We start from the raw sequence: 14,361 nt of genomic DNA on the forward strand, positions 1-14,361 counted from the left end.
CTCTGCCCTGGATGCCCCCATCACAGCCCTACTGAGATCACACTTGAGTGAACCCTCCTCTGTTCACTTGCTGGTCTTCCCGGCTAGAAAGTGAGCTCCAAAGGGATGGACTTGTCTACCTGGAACATGTTAGGTACTCAATAATGTGAAATAAATAGCTGAAGTGGAGGTAGAGAACATGCGGTGCGTGTGTGCGTGCCTGCTCAGTCATTCAGTCATGTCTGACTCATTGCAACCCTATGGACTGTAGCCCACCAGGCTCCTCTGTCCATGGGAATTTCTCAGGGAAGAATACTGGAGTGGGTTGCCATTTCCTCCTCCAAAGGATCTTCCCGACCCAGGGATCGAACCTGAGTCTCCTGTGTCTCCCACATTGGCAGGCAGATTCTTTACCACTGCACCACCTGGGAAGCCCAGAGAACACAGGGTGGCCCTGTATATACAAGGAGTTGGAGAAAGACCTGGATCTCAGTTGGAGGATCCCAACTGCAAAGTCACAGGCTGGTGACTGCCAAGAGGGGGGCCCCAAGAGAAAAAGGGACTTGCATCGAAGCTGACATTCACAGGCTGCATACCCTTCTACAAGAAGCTTCTCTCTCTTGGCTTCCCTTCCCAGAGATACTCTGAGAATGGAATGAGACATCTTGGGTGATGTCCTTGTCACCTCTCAAGCCTTGTACCCCTCAGTGAACAAGAGATCTGTGTGGATGGGAAAAGCCAAGAAGGCTTCTTGGAGGAAGGGTGAGTAGAACTGAGCCTTGAATGACTGTGGTGCTTACCTGGGAGACTTAGAGATACAAGCAGTAAGGAGACCACACTGCATGGAGGCCACAGGACTGCAGTGTCAACCTCAAGTTCCAGGATGAGTGAACTGTATTTTGTCTCAGGCACAGTGGGAGCCAATGTGGTTCTGGAACCTGGACAGCCTTTGAAGAAACTTAACTCACTGAATGCAGTGAGGCATTCAGTCAACCAGGGTTTATAGTGCAAATTCCCACCCTCATTCTGGGTCCCTGGGGCTGGGCTGGGGAGTCAGCAGGAGAACATGATCATGCTACCTACCATGCCCCCTTCCAAAGGAAACGTGCCCTTAATTAGAAACTAGAGGGCTGGGCTTGCCAGAAGTGACCTATCCGTTCTGGGGCCTTGACCACTCATTACAGGATGGGGAACCCAAGTTGCAGAATGGCCAGGTTGGAGAGCTTCAGGACCTGTTCACATCCTGGGGACATCTGGGTCCCAACTCCTATCCCCCAAACCTTAGTCTTGAGGCAGCAGAGTCCTGGGCTGAGAGGCAAGGGTTTAGGATTTCCATCCAAGCTGTAACCTGGTAGCTGGCTTTGTGATCACACGACCAAAGGTATAACCAGCCCCCTTGTCTAGCCTTCCCAATCAATGCAAAGGATTCCTTTCCAGCATCAATCAGCCAAATTTCTAGGCCTTTCCTAGGGGTTTAGACATCAAGAAGGAGCTATAATTTGGGGGTGCTTCAATACAGCTTCCTCTCCCACCTCCGTGCTGGGCTTCCTCCCTTCCTCTGCTCTGACACCCACACCCCCTCACCCCTGACCCTGTGGCCAGCAGCCTCTGTGGCTGTCATCTGTTGTCATGGGAACCTCATAGCTCTGACCTGCTGCACAGGAAGGAGCTGGCCCAGAGCTCCTAGCAGGGGAAGCTGAGGGTAGCAGGGGATGACATGAGGGTGCCTGGCCTTGCCAGCTTGGCTGCGTGATGATGCACCCCATGGGAAGGGTGCATTGGAAGGATGATCTAGATGGGGGTGGGCTGGGGTGCAGGGTTTCAGGGCCTGATTGCTCCCAGCCCCTGGGTTCTGTGCTCTTTCCTAGGCTGCCCCCCCCACCTAAACCTGGCTCCACACTGGTGATGGTAGGGAGGGGTGGCGGGGACCTTCCCATTTCCCTCACTGCTGGTGGTTGCTCAGAGCCCTGAGCTCAGCTCATTCTCGAGGCTAAAAATACCAGGGAGGCGGCAGCGCCAGCTCCCCTGACACCCTGTCCGTCGCACCCACCCCCCCAACCAGCAACACACATACGCCCAGCCTGGACCAGGTGCCAAGGTGCAGCTTAACTCACTATGATCCATGGAGTTTCCTAAAGTCCCACCCCTGTGCAAGACTCAAATCTGGGTTCCACTTCCCAATTTGCTATGTGATCTACAGTAGACCTCTGACTTCTCTGGGCCTTGCTTTCCCTTTCCATATAATGAAGGTGCTATAAGGAAGAGGAGAGACTTGAGAATGGAGTAGATGGTCAAGCCCTGGCTGCCCCAACTCATTTCATTACCATGGAGGCCCTGGCAGCACCCCAAACTACGCACTGGGTCATTACCTCCCTTTTCTGGATAAGCACACTGAGGCTAGAAGGTAAGTGTGGTTCAAGGGTTTTAATCAGGCCTTTGGGTTCCAGGGTGGCCCACTCTTGTCCTGCAGTAGTAAGTGGAGCTTCTGGGACCCCCCAGACATCTGCTGAAAAAGAGGTCTGTGCCTGTGTAGTAGGGGAGGGGTTAGCTCCCTCAAATCTCAGAGGAGTTCCTGGTTCTCTGAGCATGACTGGGATTGAGAAGGAGTCCACATGGCTCTCCACCTGCAGTCTGGCCATGCTGCCTGTCTGCAGTTCTGGCTGAGGCCAAGGGTTCACACTGCTCACAAGGAGCTGAGGTCAAAGTGAGTACCTACCCCAGCCTTCTGCCCTGAGACTATGTCTTCTCTCCACCAGCCCTGGACTCAGGATTCGTTTTAGGTTTCATACTCTTCCTTCTCTCCTAGACACCAGATTTTTTTTTTTTTTTTGGGCCACACCACGTGGCATGTGGAAGTTCCCTTACCAGGGATTGAACCCATGCCCTCTCAAGTGGAATCTTAACCACTGTATCAGCAGGGAAGTTCTGGAAACCAGAATTTTTGCTCATTTACCCTACTTTGTTTATTAATATATTTATTTTTATTTATTTATTTGGCTGCGCTGGGTCTTAGTTGCAGCATGCAGGATCTTTGATCTTTGTTGTGGCACGTGGGATCTTTAGTTGTGGCATTCAAACTCTTAGTTGCAGCATGTGGGATCTAGTTCCCTGACCAGGGATTGAACTTGGGGCCCCTGCAATGAGAATGTGGAGTCTTAGCCACTGGACCACCAGGGAAGTCCCTACTCTGCCTTAGAGAAAGCCTGGTTTCTTTCATATGGGGAGCAAAGGGGAAAAGAAAGATGGGTACCCCTGCTAATTCCAGCACCCTACATGGAAGTCACAATTATTGGGTGCTGAGAGGCCTGGAAAGCTATACCCAGATCTCAGCGAGCCCTAGGGGTCCACGCTATAAGAATTGTGTTTTTGAGTTCCACTCCTCCCTGCTCCATCCTGGCACCCAATTCCACTGACATCCTGAGAACCACAGGGCACACTTCCCCTAAGGTCTCAAAGGTTGGAGCTGGTATCTGTAGGACCAGTGAATGGGTTTTCTGAGGGGGTCACTCAATCCTGCAGTGCAGAGAGTAGGCTTCAAGCCATAGACCCTAAGTTTGCCATGCTGGTTCTTCCTGAGTGACCTTGGGTAGGACACTTCCTCTTCCTGGGTTTGTCCATCTGTAGAACAGGTGTTTAACAGCACCAGTCTGTAAGGGTTGGTAAAATAATTAAATGAGATATTCCCATAAAGTGCCTGGCAGAGTAAACACTCAATAATCATCATTTCATTCTGGAGGCTGGAAGGGAAGGGGCATTCTCTGAGAGAGTTCTGGGACACCTGTTTATTAATTATTCCAGTGTCAAGATCTTTGTTGGTTGCTGGGTCACAGGACCTAAGGCCCCAGTTGGAGTCCCTGGGTCTGAACTAGGGGACTCCAAAAGAGAAATGTTGCCCATTAGTTTTGTAAACATATTTTTAGCCCATAAATAGATGCTCTTAGGTAAAACATTAATAAACTGCATCATCTTGGTGGGGAAAATTAAATGTAAATTAGATAATTAAAAATGAAACCTATGCCCGCTGCTTGGTGCTATTACTTCTTATTAAAAGTTACAAGAGGTGGACCTGGGTGAGGTGGGAGGCTGGTTGTGAGGTTTCAATGAGGGTACCGTCTGCAAGGGATTACCAGCTGGAGCCCAGTCCAGTCTTTGGAAGAGCTGGACCTAGGGGATGCTGGAGGGTCCTAGGGGTGCTGTAACCAGAGCCCTGGGGTCCCTGAGTCAGCGCCTTCCCCCTCACCAAACCTTAATGTTTCCTTATTTGTAAAAGAAGGATAACAGGACCTACCCTCACAGGACTGAGGCAGGGGTGATGTGAGATAACTTCTAGAAAGTAACCAGCCTAGGGCTGGCAAGTAGTAGGTGTTCATTAAATAACTGTGATTACTAGTAATGACATCACTACCATCATGGTGATTAGGTCTCTGTCAAGCAGCAGACAGACCCTGAGCTGAGGACCTTACAGACCAAAGCTTCCACACAGGCCACCCTGGCTAGCAAGCTGGGTGTGTACTATAATCTTACTGTATTAGATGAAGGAAAGTAAGGCTCAGACAAGGGGAATAAGGGATCCAGGGTCGCATAGCCCAGGAAGTAGGTGGCGTTGTTTACTATTCCAAGGTCACTGGAGGGGAAGGTTGGAGGAAGACCACTCCTTTCTCATTGCTCTGCTTCCCAAAGGTAACAGGTTACATCGACTCCTTTCCCTTTTCTGCACCTGCCCTGTGTTTCAGGCTCTTTGACAGTGGGGACCCAGAGGTGAGTGAGTCATCCTGGAGTGAGGGAAACAGCCTGAGGGGCTATGTCCCAAAGAAGCTAGTCTCTAGAGCGAGACTGGAGAGGACAGGCCAGGGGAGGGGGTCTGAGGTCTGCCCAGGAGGTGTGATCTGGCTCAGCAATGTGAGACTGCTGGAGCCTGGAGGGCAGGCAAGGCAGGTAGCAAGACCAGCTGGAGCAAAGGCAGGGTGGCTGGGAAGCCCGCGGCTGGCCGGCGGTGGGCTGTGGCGGGTGCACGACGAGGGGGTGGGAACACGAACACGGAGCGGGTGAGTCACCGTTTCTGGGCCAGGCAGGCGGCGGCTGCGGAGCGGGGGGCGCATTCCTGGCTGGCAGGGCGGCCGGCACTAATGTCTTTCCCACATGGCCCCGAATTCCCGGCTCGGCACGATCACACGGGCAAGACGCTCCCGCGGCCACCCCCGCCCCAGCTGCCTCCTTCCCACGGAGAGGGGAAGGGGGGTTGGGAGTGTGGTGGAGGCAGGCTGAACGGCGCCCCCCGGGCCAGTGGAGGAGGGGGGTCTTCAGCTTGGCTTCCCAGAGGGCGGCACCCAGGGCGCCTAGTGCACCTTGACGGAGTAACACTGCGGTGTTGGTCAAAGAGCAAGGTCCATCCTGGGAAGTAAGGGAGGGAAGGAAGGAGGTCCTAAAGGGCCATGGGTCCTTTTAGCCGTGTCCCTGCTTCTCTGGTCCCATTCATTCACCCCGCCAGGTGTAAGGCCCTGGCAGAGGGGAGCTTTATTTACTTACTTATTTTTTTTGAGCGTTTGGCCTGATCCAGGGCCATCTGCCCCCGCCCCTCCTTCCTGCCCCTCAAGCTCTGCAGTCTGGGGTGAGGGATTATCTGAGTCTGTGGGGCATCCGGCAGGGGACTGGGGCTGGGGTTCCTGGAAGAGGCCACACTCAGTCCCCCATTCCATGGGGCAAAGGACAGGCCCAGCTCAGTCTAAGGAGACTGTGAGCCACTGCTCTCCCACACAGCCCCTGTTGCTGGGCCAGGCCCCTGAAGGGAAACTGAGGCTGTGGGGGTGGCCCACCCAGAGCTCCCTGTCTGCTGGGGGAAGCTGCTGGTTGTCCCTCCCATCTGGGCTCAGAGGCGCTAATGAGAGTTAAATGTGGGGCGTGAGTCACTTCAGAGGGGGGGCTGGACCCACCTCCAGATGTGGATCCTGGGTGGAATGGAGTTCTGTCCAGACAGCTCGGCCTTTCCCCCAGTCCTCTGTGCTTTGGCAAGGGGGATGGATTTCTGCCCTAGCAGATCAGGCCCTGTCACCTGAGCCAACCCCTTCCAGATGGCTGGCTCCTTAAGGGCAAGGGGCCTATGGAACCACATGGGGATAGAGATGGGGCTCAGTTCCTCAGGACTTGGGGATAGACCAACACCTGGGGTTGTCTAGTGATTATGAGCCCTGGGGTATGGTGATGTGTTTGGGATGGGGGTGGGCAAAGGGCCCAGGCCACCCGGAAGGATTCCCTCACCCCCTGCAGCCCATCTGGCCTCATTCAGACCACCAGGCTTTGACCACACAGGGTGCCTGTACCCCCACCCCCAGACCTGACCTCAGGCCAGCACAGGGACTTCAGTCTGCAGTCCCTGTGTCAGGGCAGACTCTGTGTGTGTGTGTGCGCGTGCGCGCATGCACATGCCCCTGTGATTGGGTCTATTTGTGTGTATTTGTGACTGAAAGTACATTTGTGAATATTTATGTGTGATTGGCTGTCTGTGTGGGTCACAGTACTGCAGGGAACTTGAGAGGGGATGGTGGGTTTCTGCATGTCTCTATCTGTTGTGTCCCATGTATGTCTTCATGGATCTTTCCGTGTGACTGTCTGTGTCAGGCTAGCCCCATCCACAAGTTCCCTGGCTCCTCCTTGAGCATCCTATCACCACCATCAGGAGCCACAGGGTTAGAGGAGTAGATCAGGAGGGGAGCTTGGGGGGGATGCAATGCCCACTGTTCCCAGAATGTAATGCCTGGTTGGGTGGGCAGCACCAGGAGGTGGGCAGGGGCGTGGGCAGCCCCAGGAGAGAGAGAAAGGGGGACAGGGGAGGGCCCCTGCTCAGCAGTCCCCTCCCTTCTCCCTCTGCTCCCAGCCCAGAGCCTCCTGGCAAGAGCTTATTTGCATGGTATTTACATTTCATTTGCATCGCGTTCAATTAAAAACCTGACCAGCTCCCGCCTGCCTGGCGCTGCCTGCCCAGCCTGGTGAAATCGTTGGTTGGGCATTGCCTGCTGCCTTCCCTCCTGGCCCCCACAACCCACAGGGATTGACTGATGTGGGAGGGGTCCTCTCCTCAGTGAGATCATCCAAGTCACCCATCCTAGGAGTCAGAGGGCTGAAGGTCCAAATGGAGAAACTGAGGCTCAGGAAGAGTTGCTGGTGGCCCCAGGCTAAGGGCCAGATTTGGACAGCTAGAAGAATATTAGCTGCCCCTTTATGGCAGAGTCTGTGTGAGGAGGGGTGGTAGCACCTGGAAGCAACATCTCATTTGAATGAGGACAGGCCTTCCATTATCCCCATTTTACAGATGAGAAAACCAAGACTGGAGAACGCAAGCCCAGAGTCACTCAGCTGACCCAGAATTCAGATCTTTGTTGGTATGACTTACAAGTCTATGCTCCAAACCCCAAGCCTGAGCATGCCTGCCAAAGTATGATGCCTCCCTCTCTCTTCCTGGTGAAAGGAGCTCATTACCTCCAGAGTCATTAGCTCTAAGATGAGCTATTACAGCTATCACTCTAACCTGGGGGGCTGACCCAGCTGTTCCCTGTTCTCTGGCTTCCTAACTCTGACAGTCATGTCTATCCCTTGCTACAGGGTGGAACACTCTCCCTCTAGAAGTCCTTCCTGGAACCTGGCCATAGTCTTTCCTGTTGCAAGACTGCTCTTCTTGGCAGTCAGAGCTGGTGACTTTGTGAAAGGCAATTAAAGACCCTGCTGATGAAACAAACTCTAGGGGAAACAGCCAGGCTAAGGGTGAAGGATGGATGGAGAGATCAGGCAGGCCCATGGAAAGACATCCAAGGCCCCGGAGCAAGCTTGGACAGGGGGAAGTCTCAAGGCCCCTCCAGTCCTAGATCAAGAGGCTTCCTGGAGCTCCTTCTTACCTGGCCAGAGCTGGACTGGTAGATGTCATCTACCCAGGTAGGAATTGGGGAGAGTGGAGGTCCTCAGGCTGCCCATGGAGGAGTCATTCAGGACCCAAATCTAGCCCTGGAAATGGGGACCCTGGTGTTGACTGGCCCCAAGTGCCTCCCCACTCCAGGGACCTCCCCCTCCACCCTTAGGGCTCTAGAGGGACTCCACCTACCCCTGGATTAGTTCAGGGTCTGGCCAATCAGATTAAATCCCAGGGCTTTGGTTGGAATTATGGGGTAGGTGTTGTCTAGTATGTTGTGGAATTTGAGGCTGCTACCCCTTGGGGACAGTTATCCATGAGTGAAGCAAGAAAAGGGAAACTGATCCTTGCTCTTGAAGCCAAACACTCTTATACTTGATCCTCAGAATGAACCAATAGGTTCTAATTTTGTTTAAGCCAGTGTGTGTTGGGTTTCTGTCACTTACAACCTGAAGTCCTGACTAGTTAATGCATGCCTTACCCACTTCTGCCTTCAAGCCTTTGCCTGCACAGTGGTCTTCCTGGAACACCTTCCTCTTGTCCTTTCCTAACTAATCATGCCTGTGTTAGAGGTCCAGCTCATCTTTCCTCCTCTAAAAAACTCACTTCCATTCTGTACCCATCTCTCCTGGCTCCATTCTTTTGGGAATGTTATCTGGAACTTCTGTCCCCAGCCTGGCACTCAGCATCTATACCCAGAACTGCTGTGTTAATTCTCTTTCCCAGGGCTTGTGTCTCATTGCCTCAAAGTGGATTGTAAATTCCTAAGTGGCAGGAGCTGAGTCTCCTCCTAGGGAGAGAAGTGATATACTACAGTGGTTAGACACTAGCTTTGGCATCAGGCAGCCTCAGTGCGAATCTTAGGCCATCTGTGTGATCCAGTCCCTCCACTGCTGAGCCTCGTTTTCTATTCTTTAAAATGGGGATGCCCTGAGGATTGAATGAGTCTGCATAAAAAAAAAATGTACTTAGCACAGTCAGTGATTAAATGTTTACTGGGCACCCACTCTGTGCCCAGAACTGAGTGCTCAGCTGTGAAGCCCCCCCAGGCAGGGCAAGGTCCCTGCCCTCAGAGCAGCTAGAGGTGGAGGCTGGGGCAGCCAATCAGCAGGCTGGGGCGGTCCCCCCCAGCTTGCTAAGGCTCTTCTCTGAGAGCTGGGGCCCTCTCCAGCCCCCACTTCCTTCCAAGGCACAGGGGGCTCTTGGTGAGGGGGAGGCTTGGTCATCCCCTCCCCCTTCCCGTTGTTGTCCCTGGGAGCCGGTGCTGCTCAGAGTTAATCTCCTCGCCCGTCAGGGGGTGACAGGAGGTGTCTGTCATTCGGAGCCGAGGCCGTCAGCCTCGCTGGCTAATTGGGGCGCAGGAGCCGGGAGCACGGGAAATGGCCGGAGGGAAGGAGCGGGAATGAGGGGAGGGAGGCTGCCCTCCCCTCCTTCCCGCCAGGCTCCGGGCTGATCCACAGGGCTCCCTAGGGGAGGAGGAAGGCCAATCAAAGGGAGAAGGGGCTGTGGGATGCGGACTCTGTGACCTTGGGCATATTGCTATTCCTCTCTGGGCTTTATATTATTATTATTATTCATAATGACAACAGCCAGCCTTTATTGAGCAATTACTGTGTAAATCAATTCCTAGTGCATGCCTGCTGAAAACCTCCAGTGATTTGCTAAAGCCCTTGGAATTCAAGACAGACTCCTTCCAAGGTCTTCGAGGACCCCCAGTGCCCAAGCCTCTGCCTTACCTGTTCCCCTTGCTCTAGTCATACCAGTCTCCCCACAGGGCAAGCTCTTCCTGCCTCAGGGCCTTTGCACTTGCTGTTTCTGCTCCTTGGAACACCCTTGCTCGGCCTTTTAGCATGACTGACTCCTCACTATTCAGGTCTCAGCTCAGATGACACCTCAGAGACAAAGTCCCTGACCATCTTATCAAAAACCACCCACTGCTACATCCAGTGGTCCTGTTATGTCCCCCTATTACATTATCCTATTTATACTTTCACAGCATTTGTCATAATGTGAAACATATATTTGTGGTTTATATTTACTCTCCCTCTCTAGAATGGAAACCCCTGAGAACTGGGGACCTTATCTCTATGATTTACTGCTGAAATCCCAGTATCTAAAACAATGCCTGGTACATGGAAGGCACTCAAAGAGAGAATGATTAAATAAATGAAATTTAGGTCTTCTCTTAAGGACTTCACCCAACTTAATTCTTATAAGAATCTTTGAAAGTTGGCATTGTCTTCATCTGAGATGAGAAAACTGAGGTCCAAGGAGATTGTGTGACTGCAAGTTATGGTAGCTGAAGTTAGGCCCAGGGCTGTGTGATACCAGAAGTGTAAGGGCTGTGGGGATGACTGTGCAGGTCTCAGCTGAGCATAGGCTAGTGTCAGGCACATGCACAGTGAGAGGCCAGGGCTCAGGAGAGGCCACACCAGGTGGCAGCATCCTCTGGGAGCTCAGCTGGAGCCTCTCCTGGGCATGGGGGCTAAGTCCACTTGGGCTGCTGTAACAAAAATACCATAGACTGGGTGGCTTAAACTTCTATTACTCGGTTCTGGAGACTGGAAAGTTCCAGAGCAAGATGCTGGCAAATTGGGTGTTCAGTGAAGACGTGCTTCCTAGTTCATAGACACCATCTTCTCACTGTGTCATCACATGGTGGAAGGGGCAAGGGATCTCTCTGGGCTCCCTTTCATAAAGGCACTAATCCCATTGATGAAGATTCCACCCTCATGACCTAATTGCCCCCAAAGCTCCTACCTCCTTATACTACTATATTGGGGGTTAGTATTCATTCAAACATATGAATTTGAGGGGGACACAAACATTCAGTCCATCACAGAGGCAGATCCCAACATACTGTGCGGGGGGGTGAGTGTATGGAAATGATGGGGCACTGGGGGCCTTTACAGGCCTAGCACGTTGTATATCCCAGGGCAGGGTTAAGACATGAACTATAAGCCAGGGTGGCAGCCTCTTCCTTCAGTGTGCACCCACCTTTCACGTCTTCTACAGCCTGTCAAGGTGCTGTGTCACCCCTTAGTCAGTATCCTTCTGTCTCCCAGCCATCCAAGGACCTCATGTGAGCCCACCATCCTGAGTTCCTGTGTCTCTGGTTCCTGTTCAGCTTCCGGGTGCCTCCAACCCTTAAATCTCAACCTGGAGTTGGGGAAGGGGTATGTGTGGACTTCCAAGATGACTCTGCAAATCACAGTCCTCAATTGTTGACACCTCATGGCCCTTCAGACCCCTAGACAATCATTACAGTGATGTCTGAGTCCAATCAGGACAGGTTATGTCCTCTGTTAACTCATGTGGGTCACACCTCATTGGCCAATCACAGCAGCTTTCTCCTACTATGCCCCCACACCGGGTCTCTTAAGAGTTCCTGAAGTAGTTAAGAGCCCAGGCTGAAGCCAGGCTGGGCACAGACTCTCCCTCTCTTTTCCCAGGATCACAGAGCCAGTTTCCTTCTTTCCAGTCCTTGCTACCATCCCATCACTGATGTCTCTATTTCTTCCTGTCCGTCTCCCCACCTCCCTCCAGCCCAAGCAGCCATGTTAGAGGGGTTTGTAGGTGTGAGGTTGGCTGTGGGGGAGGCCGACTGGCCCTGTGAGAGGAGAGATGGGGACATGAGGATGCCCCAGCCATCGCCACAGCAGCAGTGCCTCCTCTTTTCCCTTCTGCTCATCCTCTGTCATGGGGTGCTGAGCACCCAGACCCCAGATGTTTCCTGCCACACTGCCTTGTGAGTGTGTCTGTGTGTGTGTATGTGTCGCTTCTGCACAAACATTGCCTTCTGGCCCGGGTTCCCCTGCCCTGACCCAGAATTCCGCCAGGAAGGGATGTGGCGGGGGGAAGGATGAGGGTAGACAGAACTCTTCCCATCTCTGTCCACACAATGTTGGAAATAGATAAAGTTAGGTGGACCCTAAATGAGTACTCCCCAGAACCCTCACCCCCTTGTTCTGGTCAGCAGTTTGCGATGGCAGCAGAATGCCAAGAATAGGGTACCAGGGGGCACAGGGTACCAGGACCAGGCTTTTGTGTATTTTGATGTTATATGAACAGCATGCAAAGCAGATGCAAATATTATGCAAACTAGAACTTTTCTTTTTCCAGTCAGCAGCGCTGACAGGCTCTGAAATGGGATATAGGGGCCCAAGAATCCAAGGGGAGTGGTGGTGAGGGCAGGCATCAACACTGCTTTGTTAAGAGGAAGCTATGTTCAAGTAGTACTACTGTCTACCTGGCACCAGGCTGGGTTCCTGAGGGTTTAGATAAAGACTCAGGCATAGGGAAGTTGAGTGAAGTAAGGGCAAAAGCCATGACCACAGGAATTTGACTGAAGGCCTTTCAGAGATATCAGAGATATCCTTGCATTTAATAGAATCTGAGACCAGATAGTAGAATGTTTAAATTCTCCTGTTCTGACCTCAGCCAGACCTGGGTTTGATTCTCAGCTCCACCACTTAATTGCTGTGTAATCTCGGGCAAGGCACTTCACCTCTGGAAGTTTCTGTTTATTTGCTCATAAATTAAGGCTAGTAATAGTATGGACCTCATTGGGTTGTTGTAAGGACTGAATGACATGCCTGCATGTACGGTGACTAGCTCTGGGTAAAGGCTCCATAAATGGGAGTTGTGACTGTACTAACTGCTTTCCCAACAGAGCCCCCTCCACCACCCTCTCAGGTCCTGCTCTAAGCTCCTGGAGCACAACATTCCCTAACTAACCACAGTGGAGTCAGCCCAGGATCTGCCTGAGGGCAGGGCCCGGGTTTGCTTTTCTCTGTCCCCAACTCAGCCTTGCCCAGAGGGTCACTCATCTGATTGAATGAATGAAAACTGAATGCTCTCAACTCCACCGGCAGGCATGGAGGGCAGGCCCATATGCAGACCACTGAGGAGCTTGGAGGGATACCCGGATTGGTAAGCTGGGGTCCTAGATGAGGGATCCCAGCAGTCAGTTTAGTGAACAACGACTGGGTTAGTCCTTTTCCAATTAATTCCCCACCCAAATTCCTTCCAAATAAAGGTGGGGTGGGGGGAATGAGAGCAGGAGTTTCTACTCTCAACAAATGGAAGCAAGGCCAGAGGTGGGGTAGGAATGCCAGGGGATGGTCCTGATACAAAGAGGCGGGTGGTGGTGGTGGTGGTGGTGTGGGGTGTGGGTGTGGGGGGAGTAAAGGCCCATAAAGATAGCCCAAATTTATTGAGCACCTATTTACCAGGCTTTGTGATAAACACTTTTCAGATGTTATCATATTCAAACCTTACAATGACAATCTCCTATTCTTTTAAAAATGCTTGGTGATATTGATAAAGACGCTGCCCAAGGTCACTCGGCTGGAAAATATCTGTACCAGCATTTGAACCCTGGCATTCTTGCTCCATAGCTTTAACCTTCACCTCTGGGCAGCCCTTCCATGCTCCTAAAGGCTGACCTAGGTTCAAGGCCTGCCTCTTTCTCACCAGGCTTCTGTTGTTGCTTCACCTCACCTCCACATCCACTTCATCAGTCAAAATATATCACTACAACAGAAAGCCATCCCCCACTCCCCATTCTTCCCCTCCAGCCCCATCCTCCCTTCTCCTCTCTGGTGTCTCCTATACCTCTGCCTTCCTCTGATCTATACAGTAGCCAGAGGGATCTTTAAAAATGTAAGTCAGACCATGTCACTCCCAGCTTAGAACCCACCAAAGGCTCCCACCGCACTTTTCATAACCCTGATGCCTCACCTGGTCTGCAAAGCCCTATCCTGTCTGCTTCCCCTTTGGACCAAAAGTCATGCCCACAGTGGCATGCTCCACACGCTCTCCTTTGCTTGACTGGTTCCTTCTGGTCTTTCAGGCTTCAGTTCAGATGTCACCTCCTCAAAGAGGCCCTCCCTGACTACCATAACACGGTCCCCTCCCTGAAATCCAGTCTCACATGACCTGTTTTAGTATCTTTATGGCTCTTTAGAATCTCTGAAATGATTCTTTTCAACTATTTGTTTACTTGATTATGGTTTGTCTCCCTGAATTAGAATGTAAGCTCTAAGAGGCTGATGTCCCCATAGTCTAAACTGCGCCTGGTACTTAGTAGGCACTCGATAAACATCTGAAAGAATGTTGTGGTTGGTGTGACCTGGATCAAGAAGTCCAGCCCTTCTCTACCTCAGTTTCCTTTCTTTGTTGGGCTCTTGTCTCCTTTTCTCTGCCTCCCAGGGAGAGCTCCGGATGAGATCAGAGATGGCAAAAGCCTTCCTTCGGGGGAGGGAGGGCACGATGCCCGCCTGGAGATGAGGTCAGCGTGGCAGGCACCTCTCCGCTGTGCAGGAGGCAAGAGAGTTGCAAGGATCGTTTTGACTAGACCCCTGCCCCGAACGAGATCCTAGACGGGCTGGGGAGGGTGCGCAACCCCTTCCTCCGGTGGGAAGCTCCTCCCGGCCGGGCCTCCAGTTCCCCCCTCCCCGGGGAGGCAGGTGGAGCTGCGTCCC

Source organism: Dama dama, chromosome 9, assembly GCF_033118175.1.
Source record: "Dama dama isolate Ldn47 chromosome 9, ASM3311817v1, whole genome shotgun sequence".
NCBI lineage: Eukaryota > Metazoa > Chordata > Mammalia > Artiodactyla > Cervidae > Dama > Dama dama.